This window comes from Schistocerca americana, chromosome X, assembly GCF_021461395.2.
Source record: "Schistocerca americana isolate TAMUIC-IGC-003095 chromosome X, iqSchAmer2.1, whole genome shotgun sequence".
Classification (NCBI taxonomy): domain Eukaryota; kingdom Metazoa; phylum Arthropoda; class Insecta; order Orthoptera; family Acrididae; genus Schistocerca; species Schistocerca americana.
The window spans coordinates 893204143-893224322 of NC_060130.1; the positions used below are offsets into that span (position 1 = coordinate 893204143).

Genomic DNA, 20180 nt, shown 5'->3' on the forward strand with positions numbered 1-20180 from the left:
GAACATGTATTATGTTCGAGTATAATGACTTTTCTGGAGACTAGAAATCTACTCTGTAGGAATCAGCATGGGTTTAGAAAAAGACGGTCGTTTGAAACCCAGCTTGCGCTATTCGTCCACAAGACTCAGAGGGCCATAGACATGGATTCACAGGTAGATGCCGTGTTTCTTGACTTCCGCAAGGCGTTCGATACAGTTCCCCACAGTCATTTAATGAACAAAGTAAGAGCATATGGACTATCAGACCAATTGTGTGATTGGATTGAAGAGTCCCTAGATAACAGAACGCAGCATGCCATTCTCAATGTAGAGAAGTCTTCCGAAGTAAGAGTGATTTCAGGTGTGCCGCAGGGGAGTGCCGAAGGACCGTTGCTATTCACAATAAAAATAAATGACCTTGTGGATGACATCGGAAGTTCACTGAGGCTTTTTGCAGATGATGCTGTGGTGTATCGAGAGATTGTAACAATGGAAAATTGTACTGAAATGCAGGAGGATCTGCAGCAAATTGACGCACGGTGCAGGGAATGGCAATTGAATCTCAATGTAGACAAGTGTAATGTGCTGCGAATACATAGAAAGATAGATCCCTTATCATTTAGCTACAAAATAGCAGGTCAGCAACTGGAAGCAGTTAATTCCATAAATTATCTGGGAGTACGCATTAGGAGTGATTTAAAATAGGATGATCATATAAAGTTGATCGTCGGTAAAGCAGGTGCCAGACTGAGATTCATTGAAAGAATCCTAAGGAAATGCAATCCGAAAACAAAGGAAGTAGGTTACAGTACGCTTGTTCGCCCACTGCTTGAATACTGCTCAGCAGTGTGGGATTCGTTCCAGATAGGGTTGATAGAAAAGATAGAGAAGATCCAACGGAGAGCAGTGCGCTTCATTACAGGATCATTTAGTAATCGTGAAAGAGTTACGGAGATGATACATAAACTCCAGTGGAAGACTCTGCAGGAGAGACGCTCAGTAGCTCGGTACGGGCTTTTGTTAAAGTTTCGAGAACATACCTTCACCGAAGAGTCAAGCAGTATATTGCTCCCTCCTACGTATATCTCGCGAAGAGACCATGAGGATAAAATCAGAGAGATTAGAGCCCACACAGAAGCATACCGACAATCCTTCTTTCCATGAACAATACGAGACTGGAATAGAAAGGAGAACCGATAGAGGTACTCAGGGTACCCTCCGCCACACGCCATCAGGTGGCTTGCGGAGTATGGATGTAGATGTAGATGTAGATGTAGAGATGAAGAAGAGCTGAATGTGCTTTTGGCTATGGTCAGTCATCTTGAGGTTGCTGCCTTGGGTGTAGTGGTGGTGGAGAATCTGGCACATCATACGGGACACCTCAGGTGTTGCTTGTTTCACCCATCGGCTCTCTTGCTGAGGTCCTTCTTAGTATACCCGATGTGGTGGATCTGCATCACAGCAGGATAAGTGGCAGGTGGTAATGCGTTTGTGTTGCTCAATGCAGAGCGCCAATGAAGTTTGGCTGAAAGAAGACACTGAAGCAATTCTGAGGCAGGCTGCCAGATCTGTTACCAGTAGATCCGAACAACACACAAGTGTTATGGGGATGTTTTGGGAACTCAAATGAGAGTCTCTTGAGGGAAGGCAACATTGCTTTCGAGGAAAACTATTTAGAAAATTTAGAGAACCGGCATTTCAAGCTGACTGCAGAAAAATTCTACTGCCGTCAATGTAAATTTTGTATAAGGACCATGAAGATAAGAGACAGGATAAATTAGGACTTGTACACAGGCACATAGCTAGTCTTTTTTCCCTTGTTCCATTTGCAAATGGAACAGGACAGGAAACGACCAGTAGCAGTACAGGATATCCTCTGCCACGCACTGTACAGTGGCTTGTGGAATACGTGTATAGAAGTGTATGTAGATGCATATGTAGAGGGCATAATTTTGAACTCTTTTTGGTGTTAAGATATCCTTTGTGGCAGAACTCCATCAATGTTCTATTGTTTTGGGGGTCAAAATGGTGAACCCAGTCATCAACTGTCACAATGCTGTTCAGGAACCCAGCAACCTCATGCTCAAAACACAAAATAAATTGTTGATATATGCCTAGTCTCCTTCATTTCATGTCAGGAGTGAGCATTAGAGGCACCCACCATGCACACAGTTTTCTGTACCTTAGTTCTGTAGTAATGGTCTATATACACTCTTATGATATGCCACACTTACCTGAGAGCTGTCTGTGTTATCCAACGATTTTCTCTGAGGAGTTCATCAACCCTATTCCTATGAGTTTCATGCATTCATCCACACTGAGTTCTGCCTTCTGCCACACGCACTGGGATTAGAACCACCATTTCCTTCATTATGAGCATGATCAACTCAATGTCGCACATTACTGCTTTTGATACAATCATCACTGTACAAAACTTTCACTCTTTTATGGATTTCAATTGGAGACACATTTTCTGCAGCCAGGAACTCAATTACAGCATGCTGTTTTTCATGCACCATTGCCATGTTACATGCTAGCCCTCTAATGGAGAGGGTTGCAACTTGTGCCAGCAAAATGGGAAAGTCGAACAAGTAATATGCATTACATGTAATATCTCAAATGATATTGGGAACAGAATAAAACATTCTAAGGCATTACTTTTCAGCATGCCCTTATAGTTTGTTTACAATTATAAAGGATGTCCTAACCCTTATTTTATTATTTCATTCTGTCTGCAACTGCCAGTATTTTGTTTAGTTTTTGAAATGTTGAACAATTTTAGCCATAGGCAATTTTCAAGTACCTAAATACATTTGTTGACTGTATGATCATCAAAATATGCTATGCAAAATGTTGCCATACTGGTCTCTTGCATGTGCTTTATATGAATCATGTCTATAGCCTTGCACTTCTGAGTACAGATGTCATAGGTTCAATTAAAATTGTACAACTAGCCTCATTAGTATGGCAGCACATTATGAGGTTAAAATAGCATAATCACACTGGATGTACATGTACAGACTATAAATGACTTTTTTACCACATATTAACTCATACCATGTATAAAATTTAGTTGCAATAATTCCAGGCATTCCATAGCTTTGCATTCACGCCACTCTCTCATTGCCATGAAAAGAGGTGTTATGGGTGCCTTAACTTCACAGTAATTGTTTCCTGGCACTAATGACAAATGGAGGTATCACATTTGTTAACACATTGGACTCTCAATCTTAAATTCCCATCTGGTTGTTCTTATTTAAGTCTCCTATGGACTCCCTAAATCGCTTGGGGTGACCATGATAGTGATTATCACCAATCAGCAACTAAGCTGGTGCTTTTATGCTAATAGTCTCAGTGTCAATGAGTCATTAAATTCTAATGTTGCTTTCATATTTAATCAAAATGACAGACAGCAGTATTGTGTACATTGATGAGTTGTTTTTTGTTTTGTTTTGTTTTTTGTTTTTTTGTGTGAAATTTACATTCATACAAGGCTTCAAGCACAGTATTGTGTTGACATACTCATGCACAGAGACTGCTGTAAATGATATAAATGCATGAGTAACAGTCCCTGACTCAATGGTTTCAAGTTCATAGAAATCATTCGTGTGACAATTCTGTGTGCAGAATGAATGCTATAAGAAAACAGTGAAACCGTAAAACAGAGATGGCTATTTGTGTGGAAAAAATCAACATGAGCATTATCATATATTTGCCTTTTGGAAGGTTAGTGCACGTTAGGTACCTACTTCTTCCACCAGGCAGAAAACAGTGCAAGACTGGACTATAATGGCAATAATAATAACATCTTTCTGAATCATTTCACTCCATAATATAAACATATCTAAATGAATGCAGTTACAGAACAGCACTAAAACATTAGGCCAATGGATGTATTGGTAAAATGAAGCCAAGAAGACTAATGATTTTGAAAAATGAAGCCCCAGAAAGAATGATCCGAATGAATCCAAACCTAGAGGGCACATCTGGAAGATTAAAAGCAGTAAGCTATTAAGACTGCAGTGAACTGGCAAACACATGGGCCCAGAAGCACTTTTTCTTGTGTGACCACAAAGGTCAGTGTCACCTACAGTTCAAATAGTGAGGAGCTGTGAAACAAAGTGTAAATGTAGAACCATGTACCACTATGTTACAGCTACATAAAAGGCTGAAATACATTCACAGGCAGCTGGATCAGAGATGGCTGATATGTTGGAAAGAGAGCATTCCTATCACCATGGTAGCTGATATAATCAGGTGTGTTACATGACTAAGATGTCATCAAACTTTATTATGGCTACCAATATGACAGTCAGGCACAGGACAAATAAGAAACATGATATCAACACATTTGACCTCAATTAGGTCATATTCATTGCCAAGCACATGGGACACCCCATCTCTGAGGTTGTCCAGGAACTGGGCTATTCACTCTCTGAATGGGAAACAATTCACCTCGGACAATAACGTCCAGTTGTACATGCATAACTGATTAACATCACAGTTTCAGGAATTTTATGAGACACCCATTCGTCGCCTTGTGTCACAGTGGGACAATTGTCTCAACAGCCAGGGTCAATACTTCTAACTGACAGGCACTGCTTTCTGTAGTTATGCCTCTGGCTTGTTTCTTTTTGAACGACCCTTATACATTCTATTTTTAGCATTTCTTAGTGGTATATTAGTTTTATTTATTTACATTACAAGAATGGCATCAACTGAAATATTTCAACAAAAATCCATTACTATAACCTACATCTACATCTACATCTACACTGATACTCCGCAAGCCACCCAACGGTGTGTGGCGGAGGGCACTTTACGTGCCACTGTCATTACCTCCCTTTCCTGTTCCAGTCGCGTATGGTTCGCGGGAAGAACGACTGTCTGAAAGCCTCCGTGCGCGCTCTAATCTCTCTAATTTTACATTCGTGATCTCCTCGGGAGGTATAAGTAGGGGGAAGCAATATATTCGATACCTCATCCAGAAACGCACCCTCTCGAAACCTGGCGAGCAAGCTACACCGCGATGCAGAGCGCCTCTCTTGCAGAGTCTGCCACTTGAGTTTATTAAACATCTCCGTAACGCTATCACGGTTACCAAATAACCCGGTGACGAAACGCGCCGCTCTTCTTTGGATCTTCTCTATCTCCTCCGTCAACCCGACCTGGTACGGATCCCACACTGATGAGCAATACTCAAGTATAGGTCGAACAAGTGTTTTGTAAGCCACCTCCTTTGTTGATGGACTACATTTTCTAAGCACTCTCCCAATGAATCTCAACCTGGTACCCGCCTTACCAACAATTAATTTTATATGATCATTCCACTTCAAATCGTTCCGTACGCATACTCCCAGATATTTTACAGAAGTAACTGCTACCAGTGTTTGTTCCGCTATCATATAATCATACAATAAAGGATCCATACATACCAAGAGCATCACTATCATCTTCAACTTCAAGTTCATCTAAGCCTTCATGTACCAAGTTCTTTGTGGTTAAATCTGACATAGTCTGGTAGATTTCTCGCAGACTAAAACATCTAGTATGTTCATCACTCTACAATTTAATGACATGAGAATAATGGTACAGTTTCTTCCACATACATCAGACCAGATCTGCACTTGGTCATCCAATCTTACTACATTTCTTGCCTATGTTGCAATCTCGTTTGAATTATAGATGGAACTGAAGCAGCATTCCTGCCTTTGATTTGGTGCTAAATACGATTTTGAAAAAGTCATATTGTATCTCAAATTCCGAAATGTAAATAAAAATTTGCTTGTAATAATTGTGAAAATACAGATTTCAAATAAATCAGTCAATGATGGGCAAACAAATTTCACATGTTAGTAAGTGTTATGGCAGTTAAGTGCTGCACTTTAAGCAAAAGAAGCAACTAAGCTGTCATTAAAATAAAAGCAGGATCTACTATGAAAAAATGAAGCATTTCAGAGAGACAATTTAACACTCAGTCAGAAAGACGATTGTCATTAATTGCACTCTCAGCCTGTACTCCAATACACAAAATTCATATCACATTTCCCTCTGTTTAATATTATTACCTCCATTCAGCCTGCTACAATAGCAAGTGCATTAAGTACATGGTCCCTAGATCAATAAAGTAGCTAGGACCAATTCATGTCCGCTCAGGAATCATGACAAAATTTGGTGCACTGGCCAACCTGAATATGGCCTTATGGTTATACTTCACGCCCATTCTGGCAAATGCTCAGCTTGTTCCTCATCTCTGCCTCAAAAAAAAACCACAATAGACAAACACACAAAACATGATAAACATACAGAAGCAAAATTAGACAAATCACAAACATGTTGAAACACATATCCTTCCTCCACAGATTTTCAGCTGGTGTAACCTCTGATTAAACATTGTTAAGTTAGTGTAAGAAAAATACAGTGTTGTATTAGATTTGACAAAGCTGTGGAAAAAAGCAGGCACCACTAAAAAGTGAAAATTGTTGAAATTTGATGAGAGATATTTACTAATAATCAACAGGACCTCTAGAAAATGCATAATAAATCAAATAACTTGCTTGAGGCTTCTACAATTTTTTATAGGAAAACAGTATTTTCTGACAGATAAGTAATGGATATTCTGTTGTTTCTATGATTATTATTATTATGACTTTAAGACATGGAACTGCTTGGACACTAGTGCCTACGCATAAAATAAATTGTGAGGAATGTGGTTAATGTAAATTGAAACAACAACAGGCTCTACAATGACAGACTCTACAGCAACACAGGAACAATACACTAACACAACAGACACAATTTAAAATAAAATACAACTCTAAGGAATGTCATAAAAACAATAACACAAAACATGGATTTAAAAAAATGCAAAATAACTGTCAATAAAATGCATTATAAAATAGCCGGTCTAGAAAATTTAAACTGGGACCAGATCTCTGTGGTTTGTCATACTCGTCTTATAGTCATTTAAAATAGCAGGCAGGTTGTGTAGAGAACACAGGACAACCCTCAGGTCAGAAAATAAAACACACTCAATCAAAATATGGTGTACCGACATGCATGTTCCACACATGTCACAAATTGGTGAGTCCTTCTACCACAATAGAAAAGCATGTGTCAGAGGACTGTGTCCAACCCTTAGCCATGTATGGGCTACTTCTTCAGCCCACTGTGGCCAGGAGGAGGTAAGCCACAGTTGCACAATAGATTTCACTGACTACAGCTTATTGCCTCTCACATTCAGTAACTGTACCCTCCTGGTCACGTATCTCCTGGCTGCTTGTAGAGGGACAGAACAAGGAGTAGGTTGGAAGAGCAAGCCTTCTTAGTGGCCGCACCAGCAAGTTCATTTCTCCAGATTTCTGTATTGCCTGGTAACTGACAGAAAATTATCTCCTTCTCCTGCCTTTGAATGAAAAGGAGAATGCTCTGAACGATCCTGTCTGCTGTGTGCATCTCTCCAATGGCAAGAAAGGCACTTCGCGAACTAGAGCAGACAAGGAATTTTATGTTGCTAAGATGTCATCTCCTCTGTTCCAGAGTCCTCAGGATAGAAAATAATACTGCACTGCATATAGCAAATTGCTCTAGAAGTTCTATTCTGAGAATACATTCTGGGAACATGACTGAGCAGCAGCCAAAAAGTCCCCCTGCTTAGACTCATCAGTGTTGTGGTATATGGACCTCTCACCAAGCAGACCTGCAACACATCCACACCTGTGGTACAGGAGTGGCCTAACCCAGAAGGGATTATATCAACAGGTGACAGAACTTCAATCATACACGCTGACTAGGCAAGCAGGTGGCTGTGTGAGAACCACTACAGGTTGCTGGCCCCACAAACCTGAGGGCCATGTGACTGAAAATAGTTCCTGTAGTATCTCTACCCGGCCTGCATATTTAGGGAAGCACAACACCACTTCAAGCCAGTCTTCAGTCGAGCTCTGCATCAGGTGTCAAAAGGACCCACAGTTCTTCAATCAGAGTCTCATTCAGAATCTTAGCTACGTACAACGCTCTGCCACTCGTCAACCAGCATCGGCCGAGGAAGCTCCCAGTGTCTGTCACCACCATCACCAGGACTTGGCCTCTGCATCAGCGTCAGCCAGGTCATCAACCTTATCTTTGTACATCATCTTTCTACCAAGTGAACCTTAGACCGTATCTTGTTCTGCGACCAAGAGAATATCACACTTTGAATGTCTACATGATTAAGGCATTCAGCCTAAGTTAGGTCTAGTGTAAATTCAAGGCTAATCACAAAATTTCACGAACTATTGTAAGTGATTAACTTTTCCCCAAGGAGGAGCTTTTGGTTGACGATTTATTAATAAAACTGTTCTACATTGTTTACCTGGGCTAGGTTTTCATTGCACCTCAATCGGCACAAAACATATCAAGTATAAACACTAATGAAATCCCACTGTCAGTTTGAGATCTTATGAAATTTATCTTTAAAAATGCGTTCTATCATATAGGCCTTATGGCAAGTCATCAGTTCTAAAGTTAATCTGGGACCCTTTACTAATCAGGGATCTCCAACTCCACCCCTGACTTGGGCACCTTAATTCTATCAACCTGTATCAATCACTTCCAAGATCCTCTCATGCAAAGATCCCAAATAGCCTTATTACACATGAACAGTCATTGAACAAAAATTCCTGTCATGGCCATGCAATGTAAATCAATGTTGGTGATTTTGGAACAGACAAAACCCTCTATATGCTTGGTGCACTATGAGGAGGAGCTGTCCTGTCGACAATGTGGACTCACCAGCCTCTCCACGCAAGCAAGGAATTGGATTTGTGTTGTAAGTCTCCGTTATAACCTGATTCCCCCACACCACACCAAATCTTATAATTTATGGTACAAATGTCTTGCTGATCCATAAATATGTCATCTATATTTGAGGTGGGACTGCATGAAGAATTTAGAAAACTGGAGCAGCCAATCTGTCTGCCCTCCTGGACCTATGATTAATGCATTTTAAAGATTTAAAGACTTGAGACATTTCATATCTTTGAGGTGTAATAGTTGCAATAGTTTCTCATGAAAGAGGAGGACCAGCAATTTCACCTTTTCTGTAGAATTTACAACAGACAAACTAAAAGGAGAACAAAAGTGATTAAAAAGAACACCAACCGTTGTCCGAAAAGACAACTTACAATTTGTGACATTCATCTATCTTCCAGCATCCTGATGGTCATTTGTAACTGATGAGTGGTTGTTGTGATGATGAAAGACTCTATTTTGTCACTTTTCATCTTTGAATTTTTATCTTCTCAGTGTATTTCAGGCAGTCTCAACCTCATACTGGGTGGGCACATTTTGCTTGAGATGAAAGTCAATGCCAGGTTCATGGGTTGCCTTTCTGCATTTCCCACACATGGTTTTTCTTTATACCTCTAACCCTTAGGGTTAGAGGTATAAGACTTAACACTAAAGTGAAGGAAGGCTGCGTTGATATGCTCAGAACGTGAAGAATTAGTGAAGACCACAAAGAAAGTGGTGGTCTTCTACAGCTCTCTGTTATTTCTTCAAGTTATTTTTCTCACATCAATAATTTCTGTCACTCCTATTCTTGTTTTACTTCCCAGACATCCATTTCCCACACCACAGCATGTGACTACCTTACTCAAGTTAATAATGTTGCGCACATCATTTACTATGTTGCATTCACCCAGAGTTTCCAGTTTTCTTAGAAGTTCCAACTGTTTTAATTTGTTAGTTTCTACTAGAAAGGCACTGTTTCACACTTCTTTCACAGATTTTAGAATATAAAAGAAAGCCATTCAAAACCTTTATAAATAGATAAGGGCACACTTTCAAAATCACCTCTTTATTTTTAACAACATGAAATATATTTTGGTTCATTAGTGAACCCTTTTTTCTAATTCCCTTCCGGCCATCAAGAGGACTGGCCTTTCTCAGCCTTCTTTTGTAGTGGGTGTTAGCTACTCCTTGGAGTCCACTCGAGCTACTTTGAGAGTTTAAGACTGTCAAAGGACCCACTGACATCACATGAGCAGCTAGAGAAATAAAGGTCCTAAAACTTCCTGGTAGATTCTGGAAGTAAAAGTCCTCTCAGACAGCTCCACTTGCCTAATTAAGCCTTATACAATTGAGGTGCAGCAGGTGACCCAGAGGTTACTCACTGATGACTGTTTGGCCTCAGCAGCTGACCAACACATCGGCACATAGTACACCTTGAGGTTAAGGTATTTTTAATGGAGGTTTTTTTCACAATCTGCATGGTCCAGGCAGTTAAGCCATGATGCCCACTCCCTATGATGCACAATGTTCCACCACAGTGCTGCATGGTGGCTGCTGAAGCATGCAGAAAGTTTACAGTAATAGAGGACTGATTACACTCGTCAGTCCACAGTTCACCAAACTTATACCCAGCAATACCAGACTGAGTACCCTGCAGTATTCATCATCTGGCATGAACCTGGGGCCCTGCATGACTCATTATATGCCACAGATGATGATGTTTATGATCCACTGCATATTTGAACATCAAGGAAGTTTTGGGGAAACTTTTGTTTAAGACTCTGTGGATTGTGAAACGAGACTCAAAAAAAGCCTCACTATTGTTCACAATTAACACAAATTTGATGTCCATTCATACAGAACACATGTTCACAAACATCCAGTAAAAATCCATTGAAGACATGGAACTAAATAGCAGCACACTGAGTCATTAAAATGTTTAACATGTCTGGAGATTATCTACAAAACAGGCATAATGTGTTTCAATGAAACTCATGTGTTGGTATTACATGTAAAAATTTGCACATTATGTCTTGTAAACACTGCCTATCAGATTACTGACTAAGCAACCCATGGAAACAAATATGAAACTGATAAGAAAGGCACAAAATTGTCGTTGAAAAGACTTGGCAAAAACTGATAGACCAATGCAGTGATATGCAGACAGCATCCAATTATTATCACAAAATGTGTAATTTTTACTACATATGCTTTAGAGTAATGAGCTTGGTCTTCAACTTTACCTACAAATGTGTCTTCTGTTGCATAATGTTCATATCTTGTGAGTAAAGTCAGTCATTTGGGACACACACAGAGCAATAACTGTTATTATATACACTGAGGTGATAAAAGTCATGGGATAGCAATATGTACATACACAGATGTTAGCAGTATCACATATACAAGGTGCAAAGAACAGTGGGAGCTGTCATTTGTACTCAGTTGATTCACATGAAAACTTTTCCAACATGATTATGGCCACATGATGGGAATTAACAGGGAAGGCAGAATGGTAGCTGGAGCTAGAGGCATGGGACATTCCATTTTGGAAATCGTTAGAGAATTCAATATGTCAAGATCCACAGTGCCAAGAGTGTGTCAAGAATACCAAATTTCAGGTGTTATCTCTCACTACGGCAAACGCAGTGGCCGACTACCTTCACTGAAAGACCAAGAGCAGCGGCATTTGCGTAGAGTTTTCAGTGCTAACAGACAAGCAACACTGGATAAAATAACTGCAGAAATCAATGAGGGATGCACAACAAATATATCCATTAGGACAGTGTGATGAAATCTGGTGTTAATGAGATATGGCTGCAACCGAGCAACGTGAGTGCTCTCCTGGGCATGTGATCCCATCTATTGGACCCTAGATGACTGTAAAATCATGGACTGGTCAGCTGAGTCCTGATTTCAGTTGGTAAGAGTAGATGGGAGGGTTTGAGCATGGTGCAGACCCCCAGAGTCATGGACCCACCCCTGGAGTCATGGACCCAGGTCATCAACAAGCACTGTGCAAGATGGTGGTGGGTCTATAATGGTGTGAGCTGTGTTTACATGGAATGGAATGTGTCCTGTGGTCCAACTGAACCTATCATTGACTGGGAGTGGTTATGTTCAGCTACTTGGAAACCATTTATAGCCATTCATTGGCTTCATGTTCCCACACAACGATGGAATTTTTATGGATGATAGCGCACCATGCCACTGGGCCACAATTGTTCCTAAAAGGTTTGAAGAAAATTGTAGACAATTTGAGTGCTCTACATTAATCTCATTGAACTTGTATGGGACATAATAAAGAGGCCAGTTCATGAACAAAATCCTGCACCAGCAACACTTTCGCAATTACGGAAGGCTATAGAGGCATCATGGTTCAATATCTCTGCAGGGAACTTCCAATGACTTACTGAGTCCATGCCACATCAAGCTGCTGCACTACACCATGCAAAACGAGGTCCGACTTGATATTAGGAGGTATCACATGACTTTTGTCACCTCAGTGTACTATTTACACATAACATTTTATTATTAGCCTCTAAAGTAACTTGCAAAAAATGTCGATTTCAAAAGTTTAATGGTGAACAAAGAGTACTGTAAAAATAATGAAAGGCCCAAGATAGAAAAATTAATGTTAAGAACATGAAATTTTACTGGTTATTAAGCTTTATACAGCATTTTAAAAGAAACAAGATAAATATCACCTACCTAGGAGAGAGACCTATGAGGAAGAAGCAGATGTAGATCAGTAAGTTCAATAAATTGCATGAAAGCTTCTTTTTAAAGATTAAAAAAAAAAAGAAAACAAAGGTGGTAGCATAGCAGCTGGCGATGCACCACCTGCAAGGGATATGAAATTGTTACTAACACTTACAATGAAACAACAGCTGAAAATCATAAAAACTGAAAATACATTCCAGTTCAGCATATATGTCTTTCCTTCAGGACAGATTTCTATTTTACTCCACATCTTTTTATAAATAAGTTGCTGATGTACAAGAAGACACATCTATAAACATTACGGGCTGTCACTTTGAACTGGGACAGTACTGAAAAAATCACCAAAGCACTAAATTTTATAGACTAAATTTCCTGTATTTCTGTCTATGATCACAAAACTTTTGGTCCTTAGACTACTGGTTTCAGTCAGTGATAATCATCTTCAGATTGTCAGCAAAAATGTGGGAAAACCAAATAAAATTAGTGAATAGTCTACATCTTTAAACAACAAAATATGCCATAATGAAAGTAATACTTTCTTACATAGTACAATCGTACAATGAAGAAAAAGAGCTGTGGCTTGTGGAGAAGAGATACTAAATGATACTCAATTAAGATCGAAATGAGGGGTAGTATGGATTTCCCGTCAAGTCAAGCGTTAACTGAGCTAACTATTGAATGTGATGATATTAGTCTGTTTCCAAATCAACACTCATTCTCCACACTAATTTTTCCTTTGCTTTCCCTCCTCTGGGTTATCATGAATGACATGTAACTGCTTCCATTTGTACTGGAACTGCAGGACGTGTGAGGGAACTAGTTGGGTTCTGTTGCTTCAAGGTTGATCACTGAGATTCTGTAATACTCCACTAGCCTTCTGTAGATGCCCTTGACCCAGCACAGATGTGTGTTCAGGATACGAGTTCGTTGTTCTTGAAGTGGGGCTGTAAAATAACTGGCGAGATGGCCAAGGCTCTCAGTTCTACTAAACAATTGATAAGTTCCAAATATGGGATGTCAATAGCTTTTCTTTTTATTCACAACACACAAAGCAGACAAAGATACAAACTGCTGATAAGACATTATGCCCAGATGGGCTTACAAACCCTCACATTTCACATGTTACATTGGAATCAATTACAACCCTATTACATTACGTTTTGCAGAAAACATCTTCACAAAAATGACACACGCTGTTACTCTTAATTCTCTGCTTTGCATGAAGAATCACGCTATTTGAATACAATGTTATTTGGCACACATTCAAGTTCTTAAATGAGCAGCCAGTAATGCGAACCATACCATTCAACTCTTTGTTCCCAACTGACTGAACAGTCCGAATCACTTTGCTTCATAGTGCACTTTTGGCAGAGCCAAACAGGCACATAATGCTTCATCTGAAAATCATAATTTTAATGTTGATAAAAATTGTCATAAAATTAGATATTAAAAAAGTGGATTAAATACTGCTATTGAGAGTGTGTTTAGCCTGACAGACAATTAAATCTGAATTATACTTTATCAAATATTAATAAATGAATCTTAGTAGTTTGGTGCACTGGCTCCTGTGGTGGTAATCAATCAGATTATCCTCCTACTAATACCTGGTTAATTTCTCATTTCTGTAGCATCTGTTGTCTGCCTCTCTACCCACTTCTTACACCATGCCTCAGTTAATGCAGTCTCAGCCAAACTATGAAGTGAATCTTGGGATGGAATCTTATGGCTCCAAAACCAGAAATGTCACAATAGTACTTTTAAAATATGTATGTCTTGTCATATTTTAATGTTCATGTTTTCCATGTGCATAAAAGTACTGCTTTTCATTATGGAATATTTTATTATTTTAAGATGTAGACTTTCCACTATTTGTTTTTCCCATGCTTTTGCTGCAGATTTGAAGATCGTCACTGTTGACTGAAACCACTAGTGAAAGGACCAAAAGTTTTGTTGATCATAGATGGAAACAAAAGAAATTCATTCTACACTTTCCAGATCACTGTTTTATTCACAACTAAGATGTAGCTTGTAAGACTAAATTTTGGAACAAAAAATTTCCCATTCACTATGGAACAAATATTCAACTGCATGCTCATATAAAATGATGCAAACTTTTTCGTATTACCACAATCAAAATGCAATTGTAAAGTAATTTTTTTAAACTATTACTTGAAAGACAAATGCTTTTTTCCAAGCCAGAAGTTCCTACATTATAATCTACAGCTGAAAGCACTTCTTTTCTGTTCATATGAAAGGAAATTAAAAGTAAAAACAAGATCAATAAACATACCTTTAATTTAGGTATGACTGTATTGCTGAATACAATATCCATCATATATTTAAAACAATGTAGTGCATTTTTATTTTCAGCCTATGAAAGTAGATGTATCAATATTACACAGTGATAGCATAATAAGCAAGCCGATCAGTGCAGGATTTGTATATCTACTGAGTCTTGCTGTTTTCCAGAAAAAGTAATTCCATCCCTAAAAGAATGATTTCACTAGTGTTATTATGTAGTCATGGGTTTGTCATGCTCTAGATTTTTCTGCATTAATGGCATTTTCTGAAGGTCTTCAAAACATACAAGTCACTATATGTGGCATATTAAAGGACAGACCTTCTTTTAATTCAAAAACATTACCACAAGTTCATGCTTTCAAAGACTCTGGAAAACTGAATGCCCATGCTGCAATCCATGATGCCCACTAGACTTCATGATGAGTAGATTGGTTAATTTTTCAAAGTCTTCTTCTTCTTCTCATAGCATACAACCATGTATGGGTCTTCATCTCTTCAATATATTTCCTCCATTACGCCCTCTTCAGTGCAGTTCTTTGCCATCCTCTGACTTTGAGAGATTTTATATATTATTCCACATCATCTGTCTACCACTTTCATGGCCTTCCTCTCTGTTTTCTTCCAGTTGGTATGTGCTTCTGAAGTTACTAACATCTTAAGTGTCAATATTGTATCAAAGACATAATATATAAGTTATAATAGTTGCTATAGTGATTAATATACAGTTAACGTGTCAAAAATCAAAGAATGTTTGTAAAAAATGTGATGAATGTAATGTGGAAATGATATGGATACTCCAGCTATACTGAACTCCAACGCTGAACGTGGAAACATGTAAATGAACTGAAGACGGGCTCAAGCCCAAAACCAGCCATGTGTTAAGTAAAATCACCTTCCATTGTGACTGGTAGTGTTTATTATTCTACAACCTATAAAGGAACAGTCACAGAGTTCAACTGCCTCCATTATGGATAAAATTCACAAAAATATACTTAGATGGTATACCAAGCAGTTACAAATCATTTATCATTTCTGCCCTCTCAAGACTATCAAAAGCCTGCTTGAAATCTACATATAGGTTATGAAGCTCATTATTATACTCATCTGTCTTTTCCTATATTTGCCACAGCACAAACATTTGATCTGCTGTTAACCTGTTATGCCAAAATCCACACTGATATCCTCATGGAATCTCTTCTGCATATAGAGCTAGCCTGCTGTAAGTAACACTAGAGTGAATTCTATAGATTACATTCAGCAGAATAATTCTTCAGTAATTCGAACAATTCTTGTCTCTTTTTTATGTATTGGCTGCATTACATCTAAGGTCCACTCTTCTGGAATTCTTTCATGATTCCATATCAACTTAATAAATCTGTGGATCATGTATGGAGTCTAGTCCCCCCCCCTTTTTTTAACGGTTTTGCCTCTATTTCAGTAGTTCCTGGTGCTTCGTATTTTTTGGGACAGTGCAATGCCTTCCATACATCCTCTAATGTCAACTGTCCTATTAGAAGTGTCCTCCAAAATTCCCTTGAATCTCCATCTATCCACAACATCTTGTTTATTTGTCAGCAGATTTCCCACATTACCCTTGCATGCTGTTATTTTCAGTCTGTATTCTTGAGTTTGTTCTTTAATTTTCTTTGACAGTTTCTGCTTTCATTCCTGTGTCACAATGCATTAATGCTTTTATTCCTTTGGTAGTGCTCTTCAATCTACTCTATATTTCTCTTAATGATTTCTCTTTTTCTCCCCTCCTACATACTCTTGATGCTTCTATTCTTTTTTCATTATATAATGCCAGATTTGATCTTGTTTTTTGTTGTAAGCATTTCAGTCTTCCTTGCTTTTTCTATTCAACTACCTATCTACATTCATAATCATACCACTTTTCATTTCTGAGTTTCCTTTTTCCACTTAGTATTTCATGTGTTGTTGTCAAAATATTAAAAAGTTTTATTCTTTTTCTATATGGTCTCCACAATCTCTTGTCTGCAACTCCTGTCTCAATCTGTTCTGGTACTCCTGAACAATAGCCCTATCTTTCTGTCATTCTATGTTCCATTTCTTTCCTCTGGTACTATTTCCTTTGGCAGCCATAGCAAGTTTCTGCCTCATTTTTGCTCCTTCTGGGTAATGGTCATGGTTGAGGCCCAGCTCCTTGATACCAATATATGGTCTGAAACTTTCTGGCAAATTAAAACTGTGTGCCGGACTGAGACTTGAACTCGGGACCTTTGGTAGAGCACTTGCCCGCGAAAGGCAAAGGTCCCGAGTTCAAGCCTCGGTCCGGCACACAGTTTTAATCTGCCAGGAAGTTTCATATCAGCGCACACTCTGCTGTAGAGTGAAAATTTCATTCTAGAATATATGGTCTATTTTTCAGAGTAATCAGTGGAAAATCACCTTACTGCAAACAACATTAAGCAGTTTTAAATGAAGTCTTACTTAGCATAGCTGTGACATTATGAACAGTTGGCTTCACACTAAAAATTATATGTTTGCATTTTCTAATATTGATACCCATACTATGAAGAGAAAATTTTTCATCACAGACATCATTTCATGCATAAAACGATACTGCTTTTGAAATATATATAACAAATGCTACTTAAAAAGCCAGGTAATGAAAAACAATGAACATGTATTAATCTTACTACATGCTTATGCTGTTGTGGATATATAACAGGCTGAATCTTTATGGTGGCACTGCAGTGCCAACTGTACAATCCAAGTATGCCTCAATGACTAGCCCAAAGTCTCAACCTGCCAAATAATTTTCAGAATAAGTACACTGATATTCAACAGTAATACAAAATGTTTGCATTTTAAGCTACAATGAACCATATTTTGCAAGAAACAACATCCTCCACTGTAAACTGCAAGTGTAAGGGAAAGTGTAATTACACAATCAAATGACAACTTCTTCAGACATTACATAGCTAATTTCAGTCATAGTTGGTTGAACTCTTTCATCAAATATTAAGGGGAACATTCTTTTGTAAGATCAAACACTAATTTAAGGAGATAATTTAATCATCTGGGCAGCTTGACTTAGATATTCTCCCATATTTTAAGAACTTAGTACTTTTGTGGCAAAACAGAAGGTTCACTGGAAAATTTTCTGACTCATTCTGTAGTAAAAATTGTGATACTGCATTTAAGACAAAGAGATATATGAGACACAAACTACTTACCTTCAGGAGGAACAACTTCCAATACAGCTGATACAAGAACATGTATAGCTTCTGAAGCTCCAGTTTCCTTCTTAGAGGTGAGAAATGAGAAAATAGTCAAGGGAACTTGGAATGTGAAGGCATGTAACTCGGAACCCGTATTAAGTGGGACCCAAGTTTTGAGTCACCTTGTCTTTGTCTCCTACCTTCCCTAAATTTTTCCCTTTTTCTTACCTTGACAAAGAAATATGTTACTTCTAAAGCTTGAAGTTTTATTTCTTATGTGTGTTAAGAATCAGCTGTAGTAGGAGTTGTACCTCTTGAAAGAAAATATTGGCAGGTATTCCATCTGACCTTTACTATATATTTCCAAATAATCCCATTAGGAAATGTCTCTGCCACTCTTCTGGTCCCTTCCCTTCTGGTTAAGGGTTTCGCATTGTCCAAGTGTGACATGTTTGGTGCTCCTTTCTATAATGACAAAGGAACTCTTCTTTAAAAAAATATAATTGATCACTAATTAAATCTCAGGCATTCATAATACAATTATTGTATACCCGTGCTGCTGCCTGCGAGCCACCACCAACCAAATATGTGTGTACCACGGACTGCTGCAGCTCAGGTCTGCTAGCTATGCAGCCCTCTGGAGATCAAGAGAAAGACTCTGGGGTCGCCACAAACATGCCTGGTTGTTTTCAACCAAACCTCCAGGACCTACCACAGTACAGTGTGGTGACAGAATGTCCCATAGCTGTATAGATAGGGGCAATCACTGGCACCACTTCCCTTTGCCCGCTGAATGCCAAACCAGTATCCTTGTGCCAGGTGGATATTTAGGCCTCTCTACACCCAGTGCGCACTCTGGGCTAATGACAGCTGCACTTAGCTGCCCATTAATTGGAGTTCACACTCAAGCCCTTGCCTCACTGGACTTCACTTCAACCTTCCTTGAGCTCACACCTTGCTGAACCTTCTCTCAGCCATCGCTGAGGGGCTGGACCGTCTCTCCACCACCTAATCTCACATCAGGCTGGACCTCATCTCCAATCATCCACACTTACTTTACTTTACTTTTTTGTGTCTGGAAGCTACAATTTGTTTGCCCAGTATTGGGCAATGTCCAATGCTTCTTCTTTAGGCAGCCATAGATTGTCAAGGGTGCATCTGTGGGGGCAGGCAGGGCATTGTAGGAGATGTTCCATGTCCTGTCGAGTGCTGCAGTCGCATTTGTCGTCATTTTCGTCCAACAAACCCCATTTGATCAGATTAGATTTCACAGGAGCCACCCCAATTCTGATGCGGTTAAGCATTCTCCAGGTTTTCCAATCACCAGAAATGCCGCTTGGTGGGTCCTCTCTTAGTGGATATCGAAAACCAGTGCAATCAATCATCCACAAGTTCATTGTCTCACTGGACTACTAACATCAGTGATCAAATTCCAGTCCAGAACATTCAAGTGCAACAACTGTGCTGACTTTCAGCCTAACCTAGTAGTGGGGACTTACATCCCAAGGAACTGTGCAGTTGTATTTTGTTTGATCATACTTAATAAACATATCATTTTTCCTGGCTACCTGGATACATCCATTGTAGCGCGTTGCTCCCCTCAATGGCAAATACAAATGTGGTAACATCAGCTGGTCTAATGCGTGTGATGTTTCCTCTTTTCTCTTCATAGTACTTTGGTGCCACCATGGACCCAACATTTTTGCAATGCTGGTGAGAGCAGTTACAGCTCCAGGAAAAGCAACAGCAGTTAATTCAGGAATAGCTCAAATAGAATTTGGTGTCAGGCCAGGTGTCTGCCCATACACTTCTCCTCCGCTGCCCCCCAATGCCATTTGAGAGATTCAACGAGTCTATAACTGGCCACTGCTGCTTCTGCAGTTGGCCCCATTGTTACCTATCCCACTGTAGCCATCACCTTCGCCTCCAGACTGTCGGCACCGTAACATCTCAGGCATGTGGCACTGGTCGAACCCCTTGCCCCCATCACCTACCGATGCCCTTCTGACACCTCTTCACGTAGGTCCCCCAAGGATTTTCGCCTTCTTCCATGCTGTCCCTGTCAGCACCTTCTTTCTCATCCATTGCTAAGGCTCTGCCAACATCTCCAACACCTCTGCCACTCATCTGGTCCCTTCCCTTCTGGTTAAGAGTTTTGCACTGTCCAAGTGTGACATGTTCGGTACTCCTGGCCTCCCTCCATGAGGTGCTTTCAGGGACCTC

At 39.4% G+C, this 20180-nt stretch overlaps 1 protein-coding gene across 11 annotated transcripts in view; it reads right to left on the reverse strand.

Annotated features, from left to right (window-relative positions):
* Positions 1-20180, reverse strand: part of LOC124555062 (battenin) — a 244701-nt gene that overhangs the window by 72616 nt on the left and 151905 nt on the right. For 2 of the 11 annotated variants that reach the window (XM_047128845.1, XM_047128849.1), the window contains one exon: positions 12460-12472. The exons of 4 other annotated variants lie outside the window; for them this stretch is intronic. The gene's annotated coding sequence lies outside the window, so the exon portion shown is untranslated. Of the gene's footprint in view, positions 1-6047; positions 6237-12459; positions 12473-17432; positions 17542-20180 lie in introns of those variants that run through there. 5 more of the 11 variants (XM_047128844.1, XM_047128843.1, XM_047128848.1 and 2 more) reach the window with 5 other exon arrangements.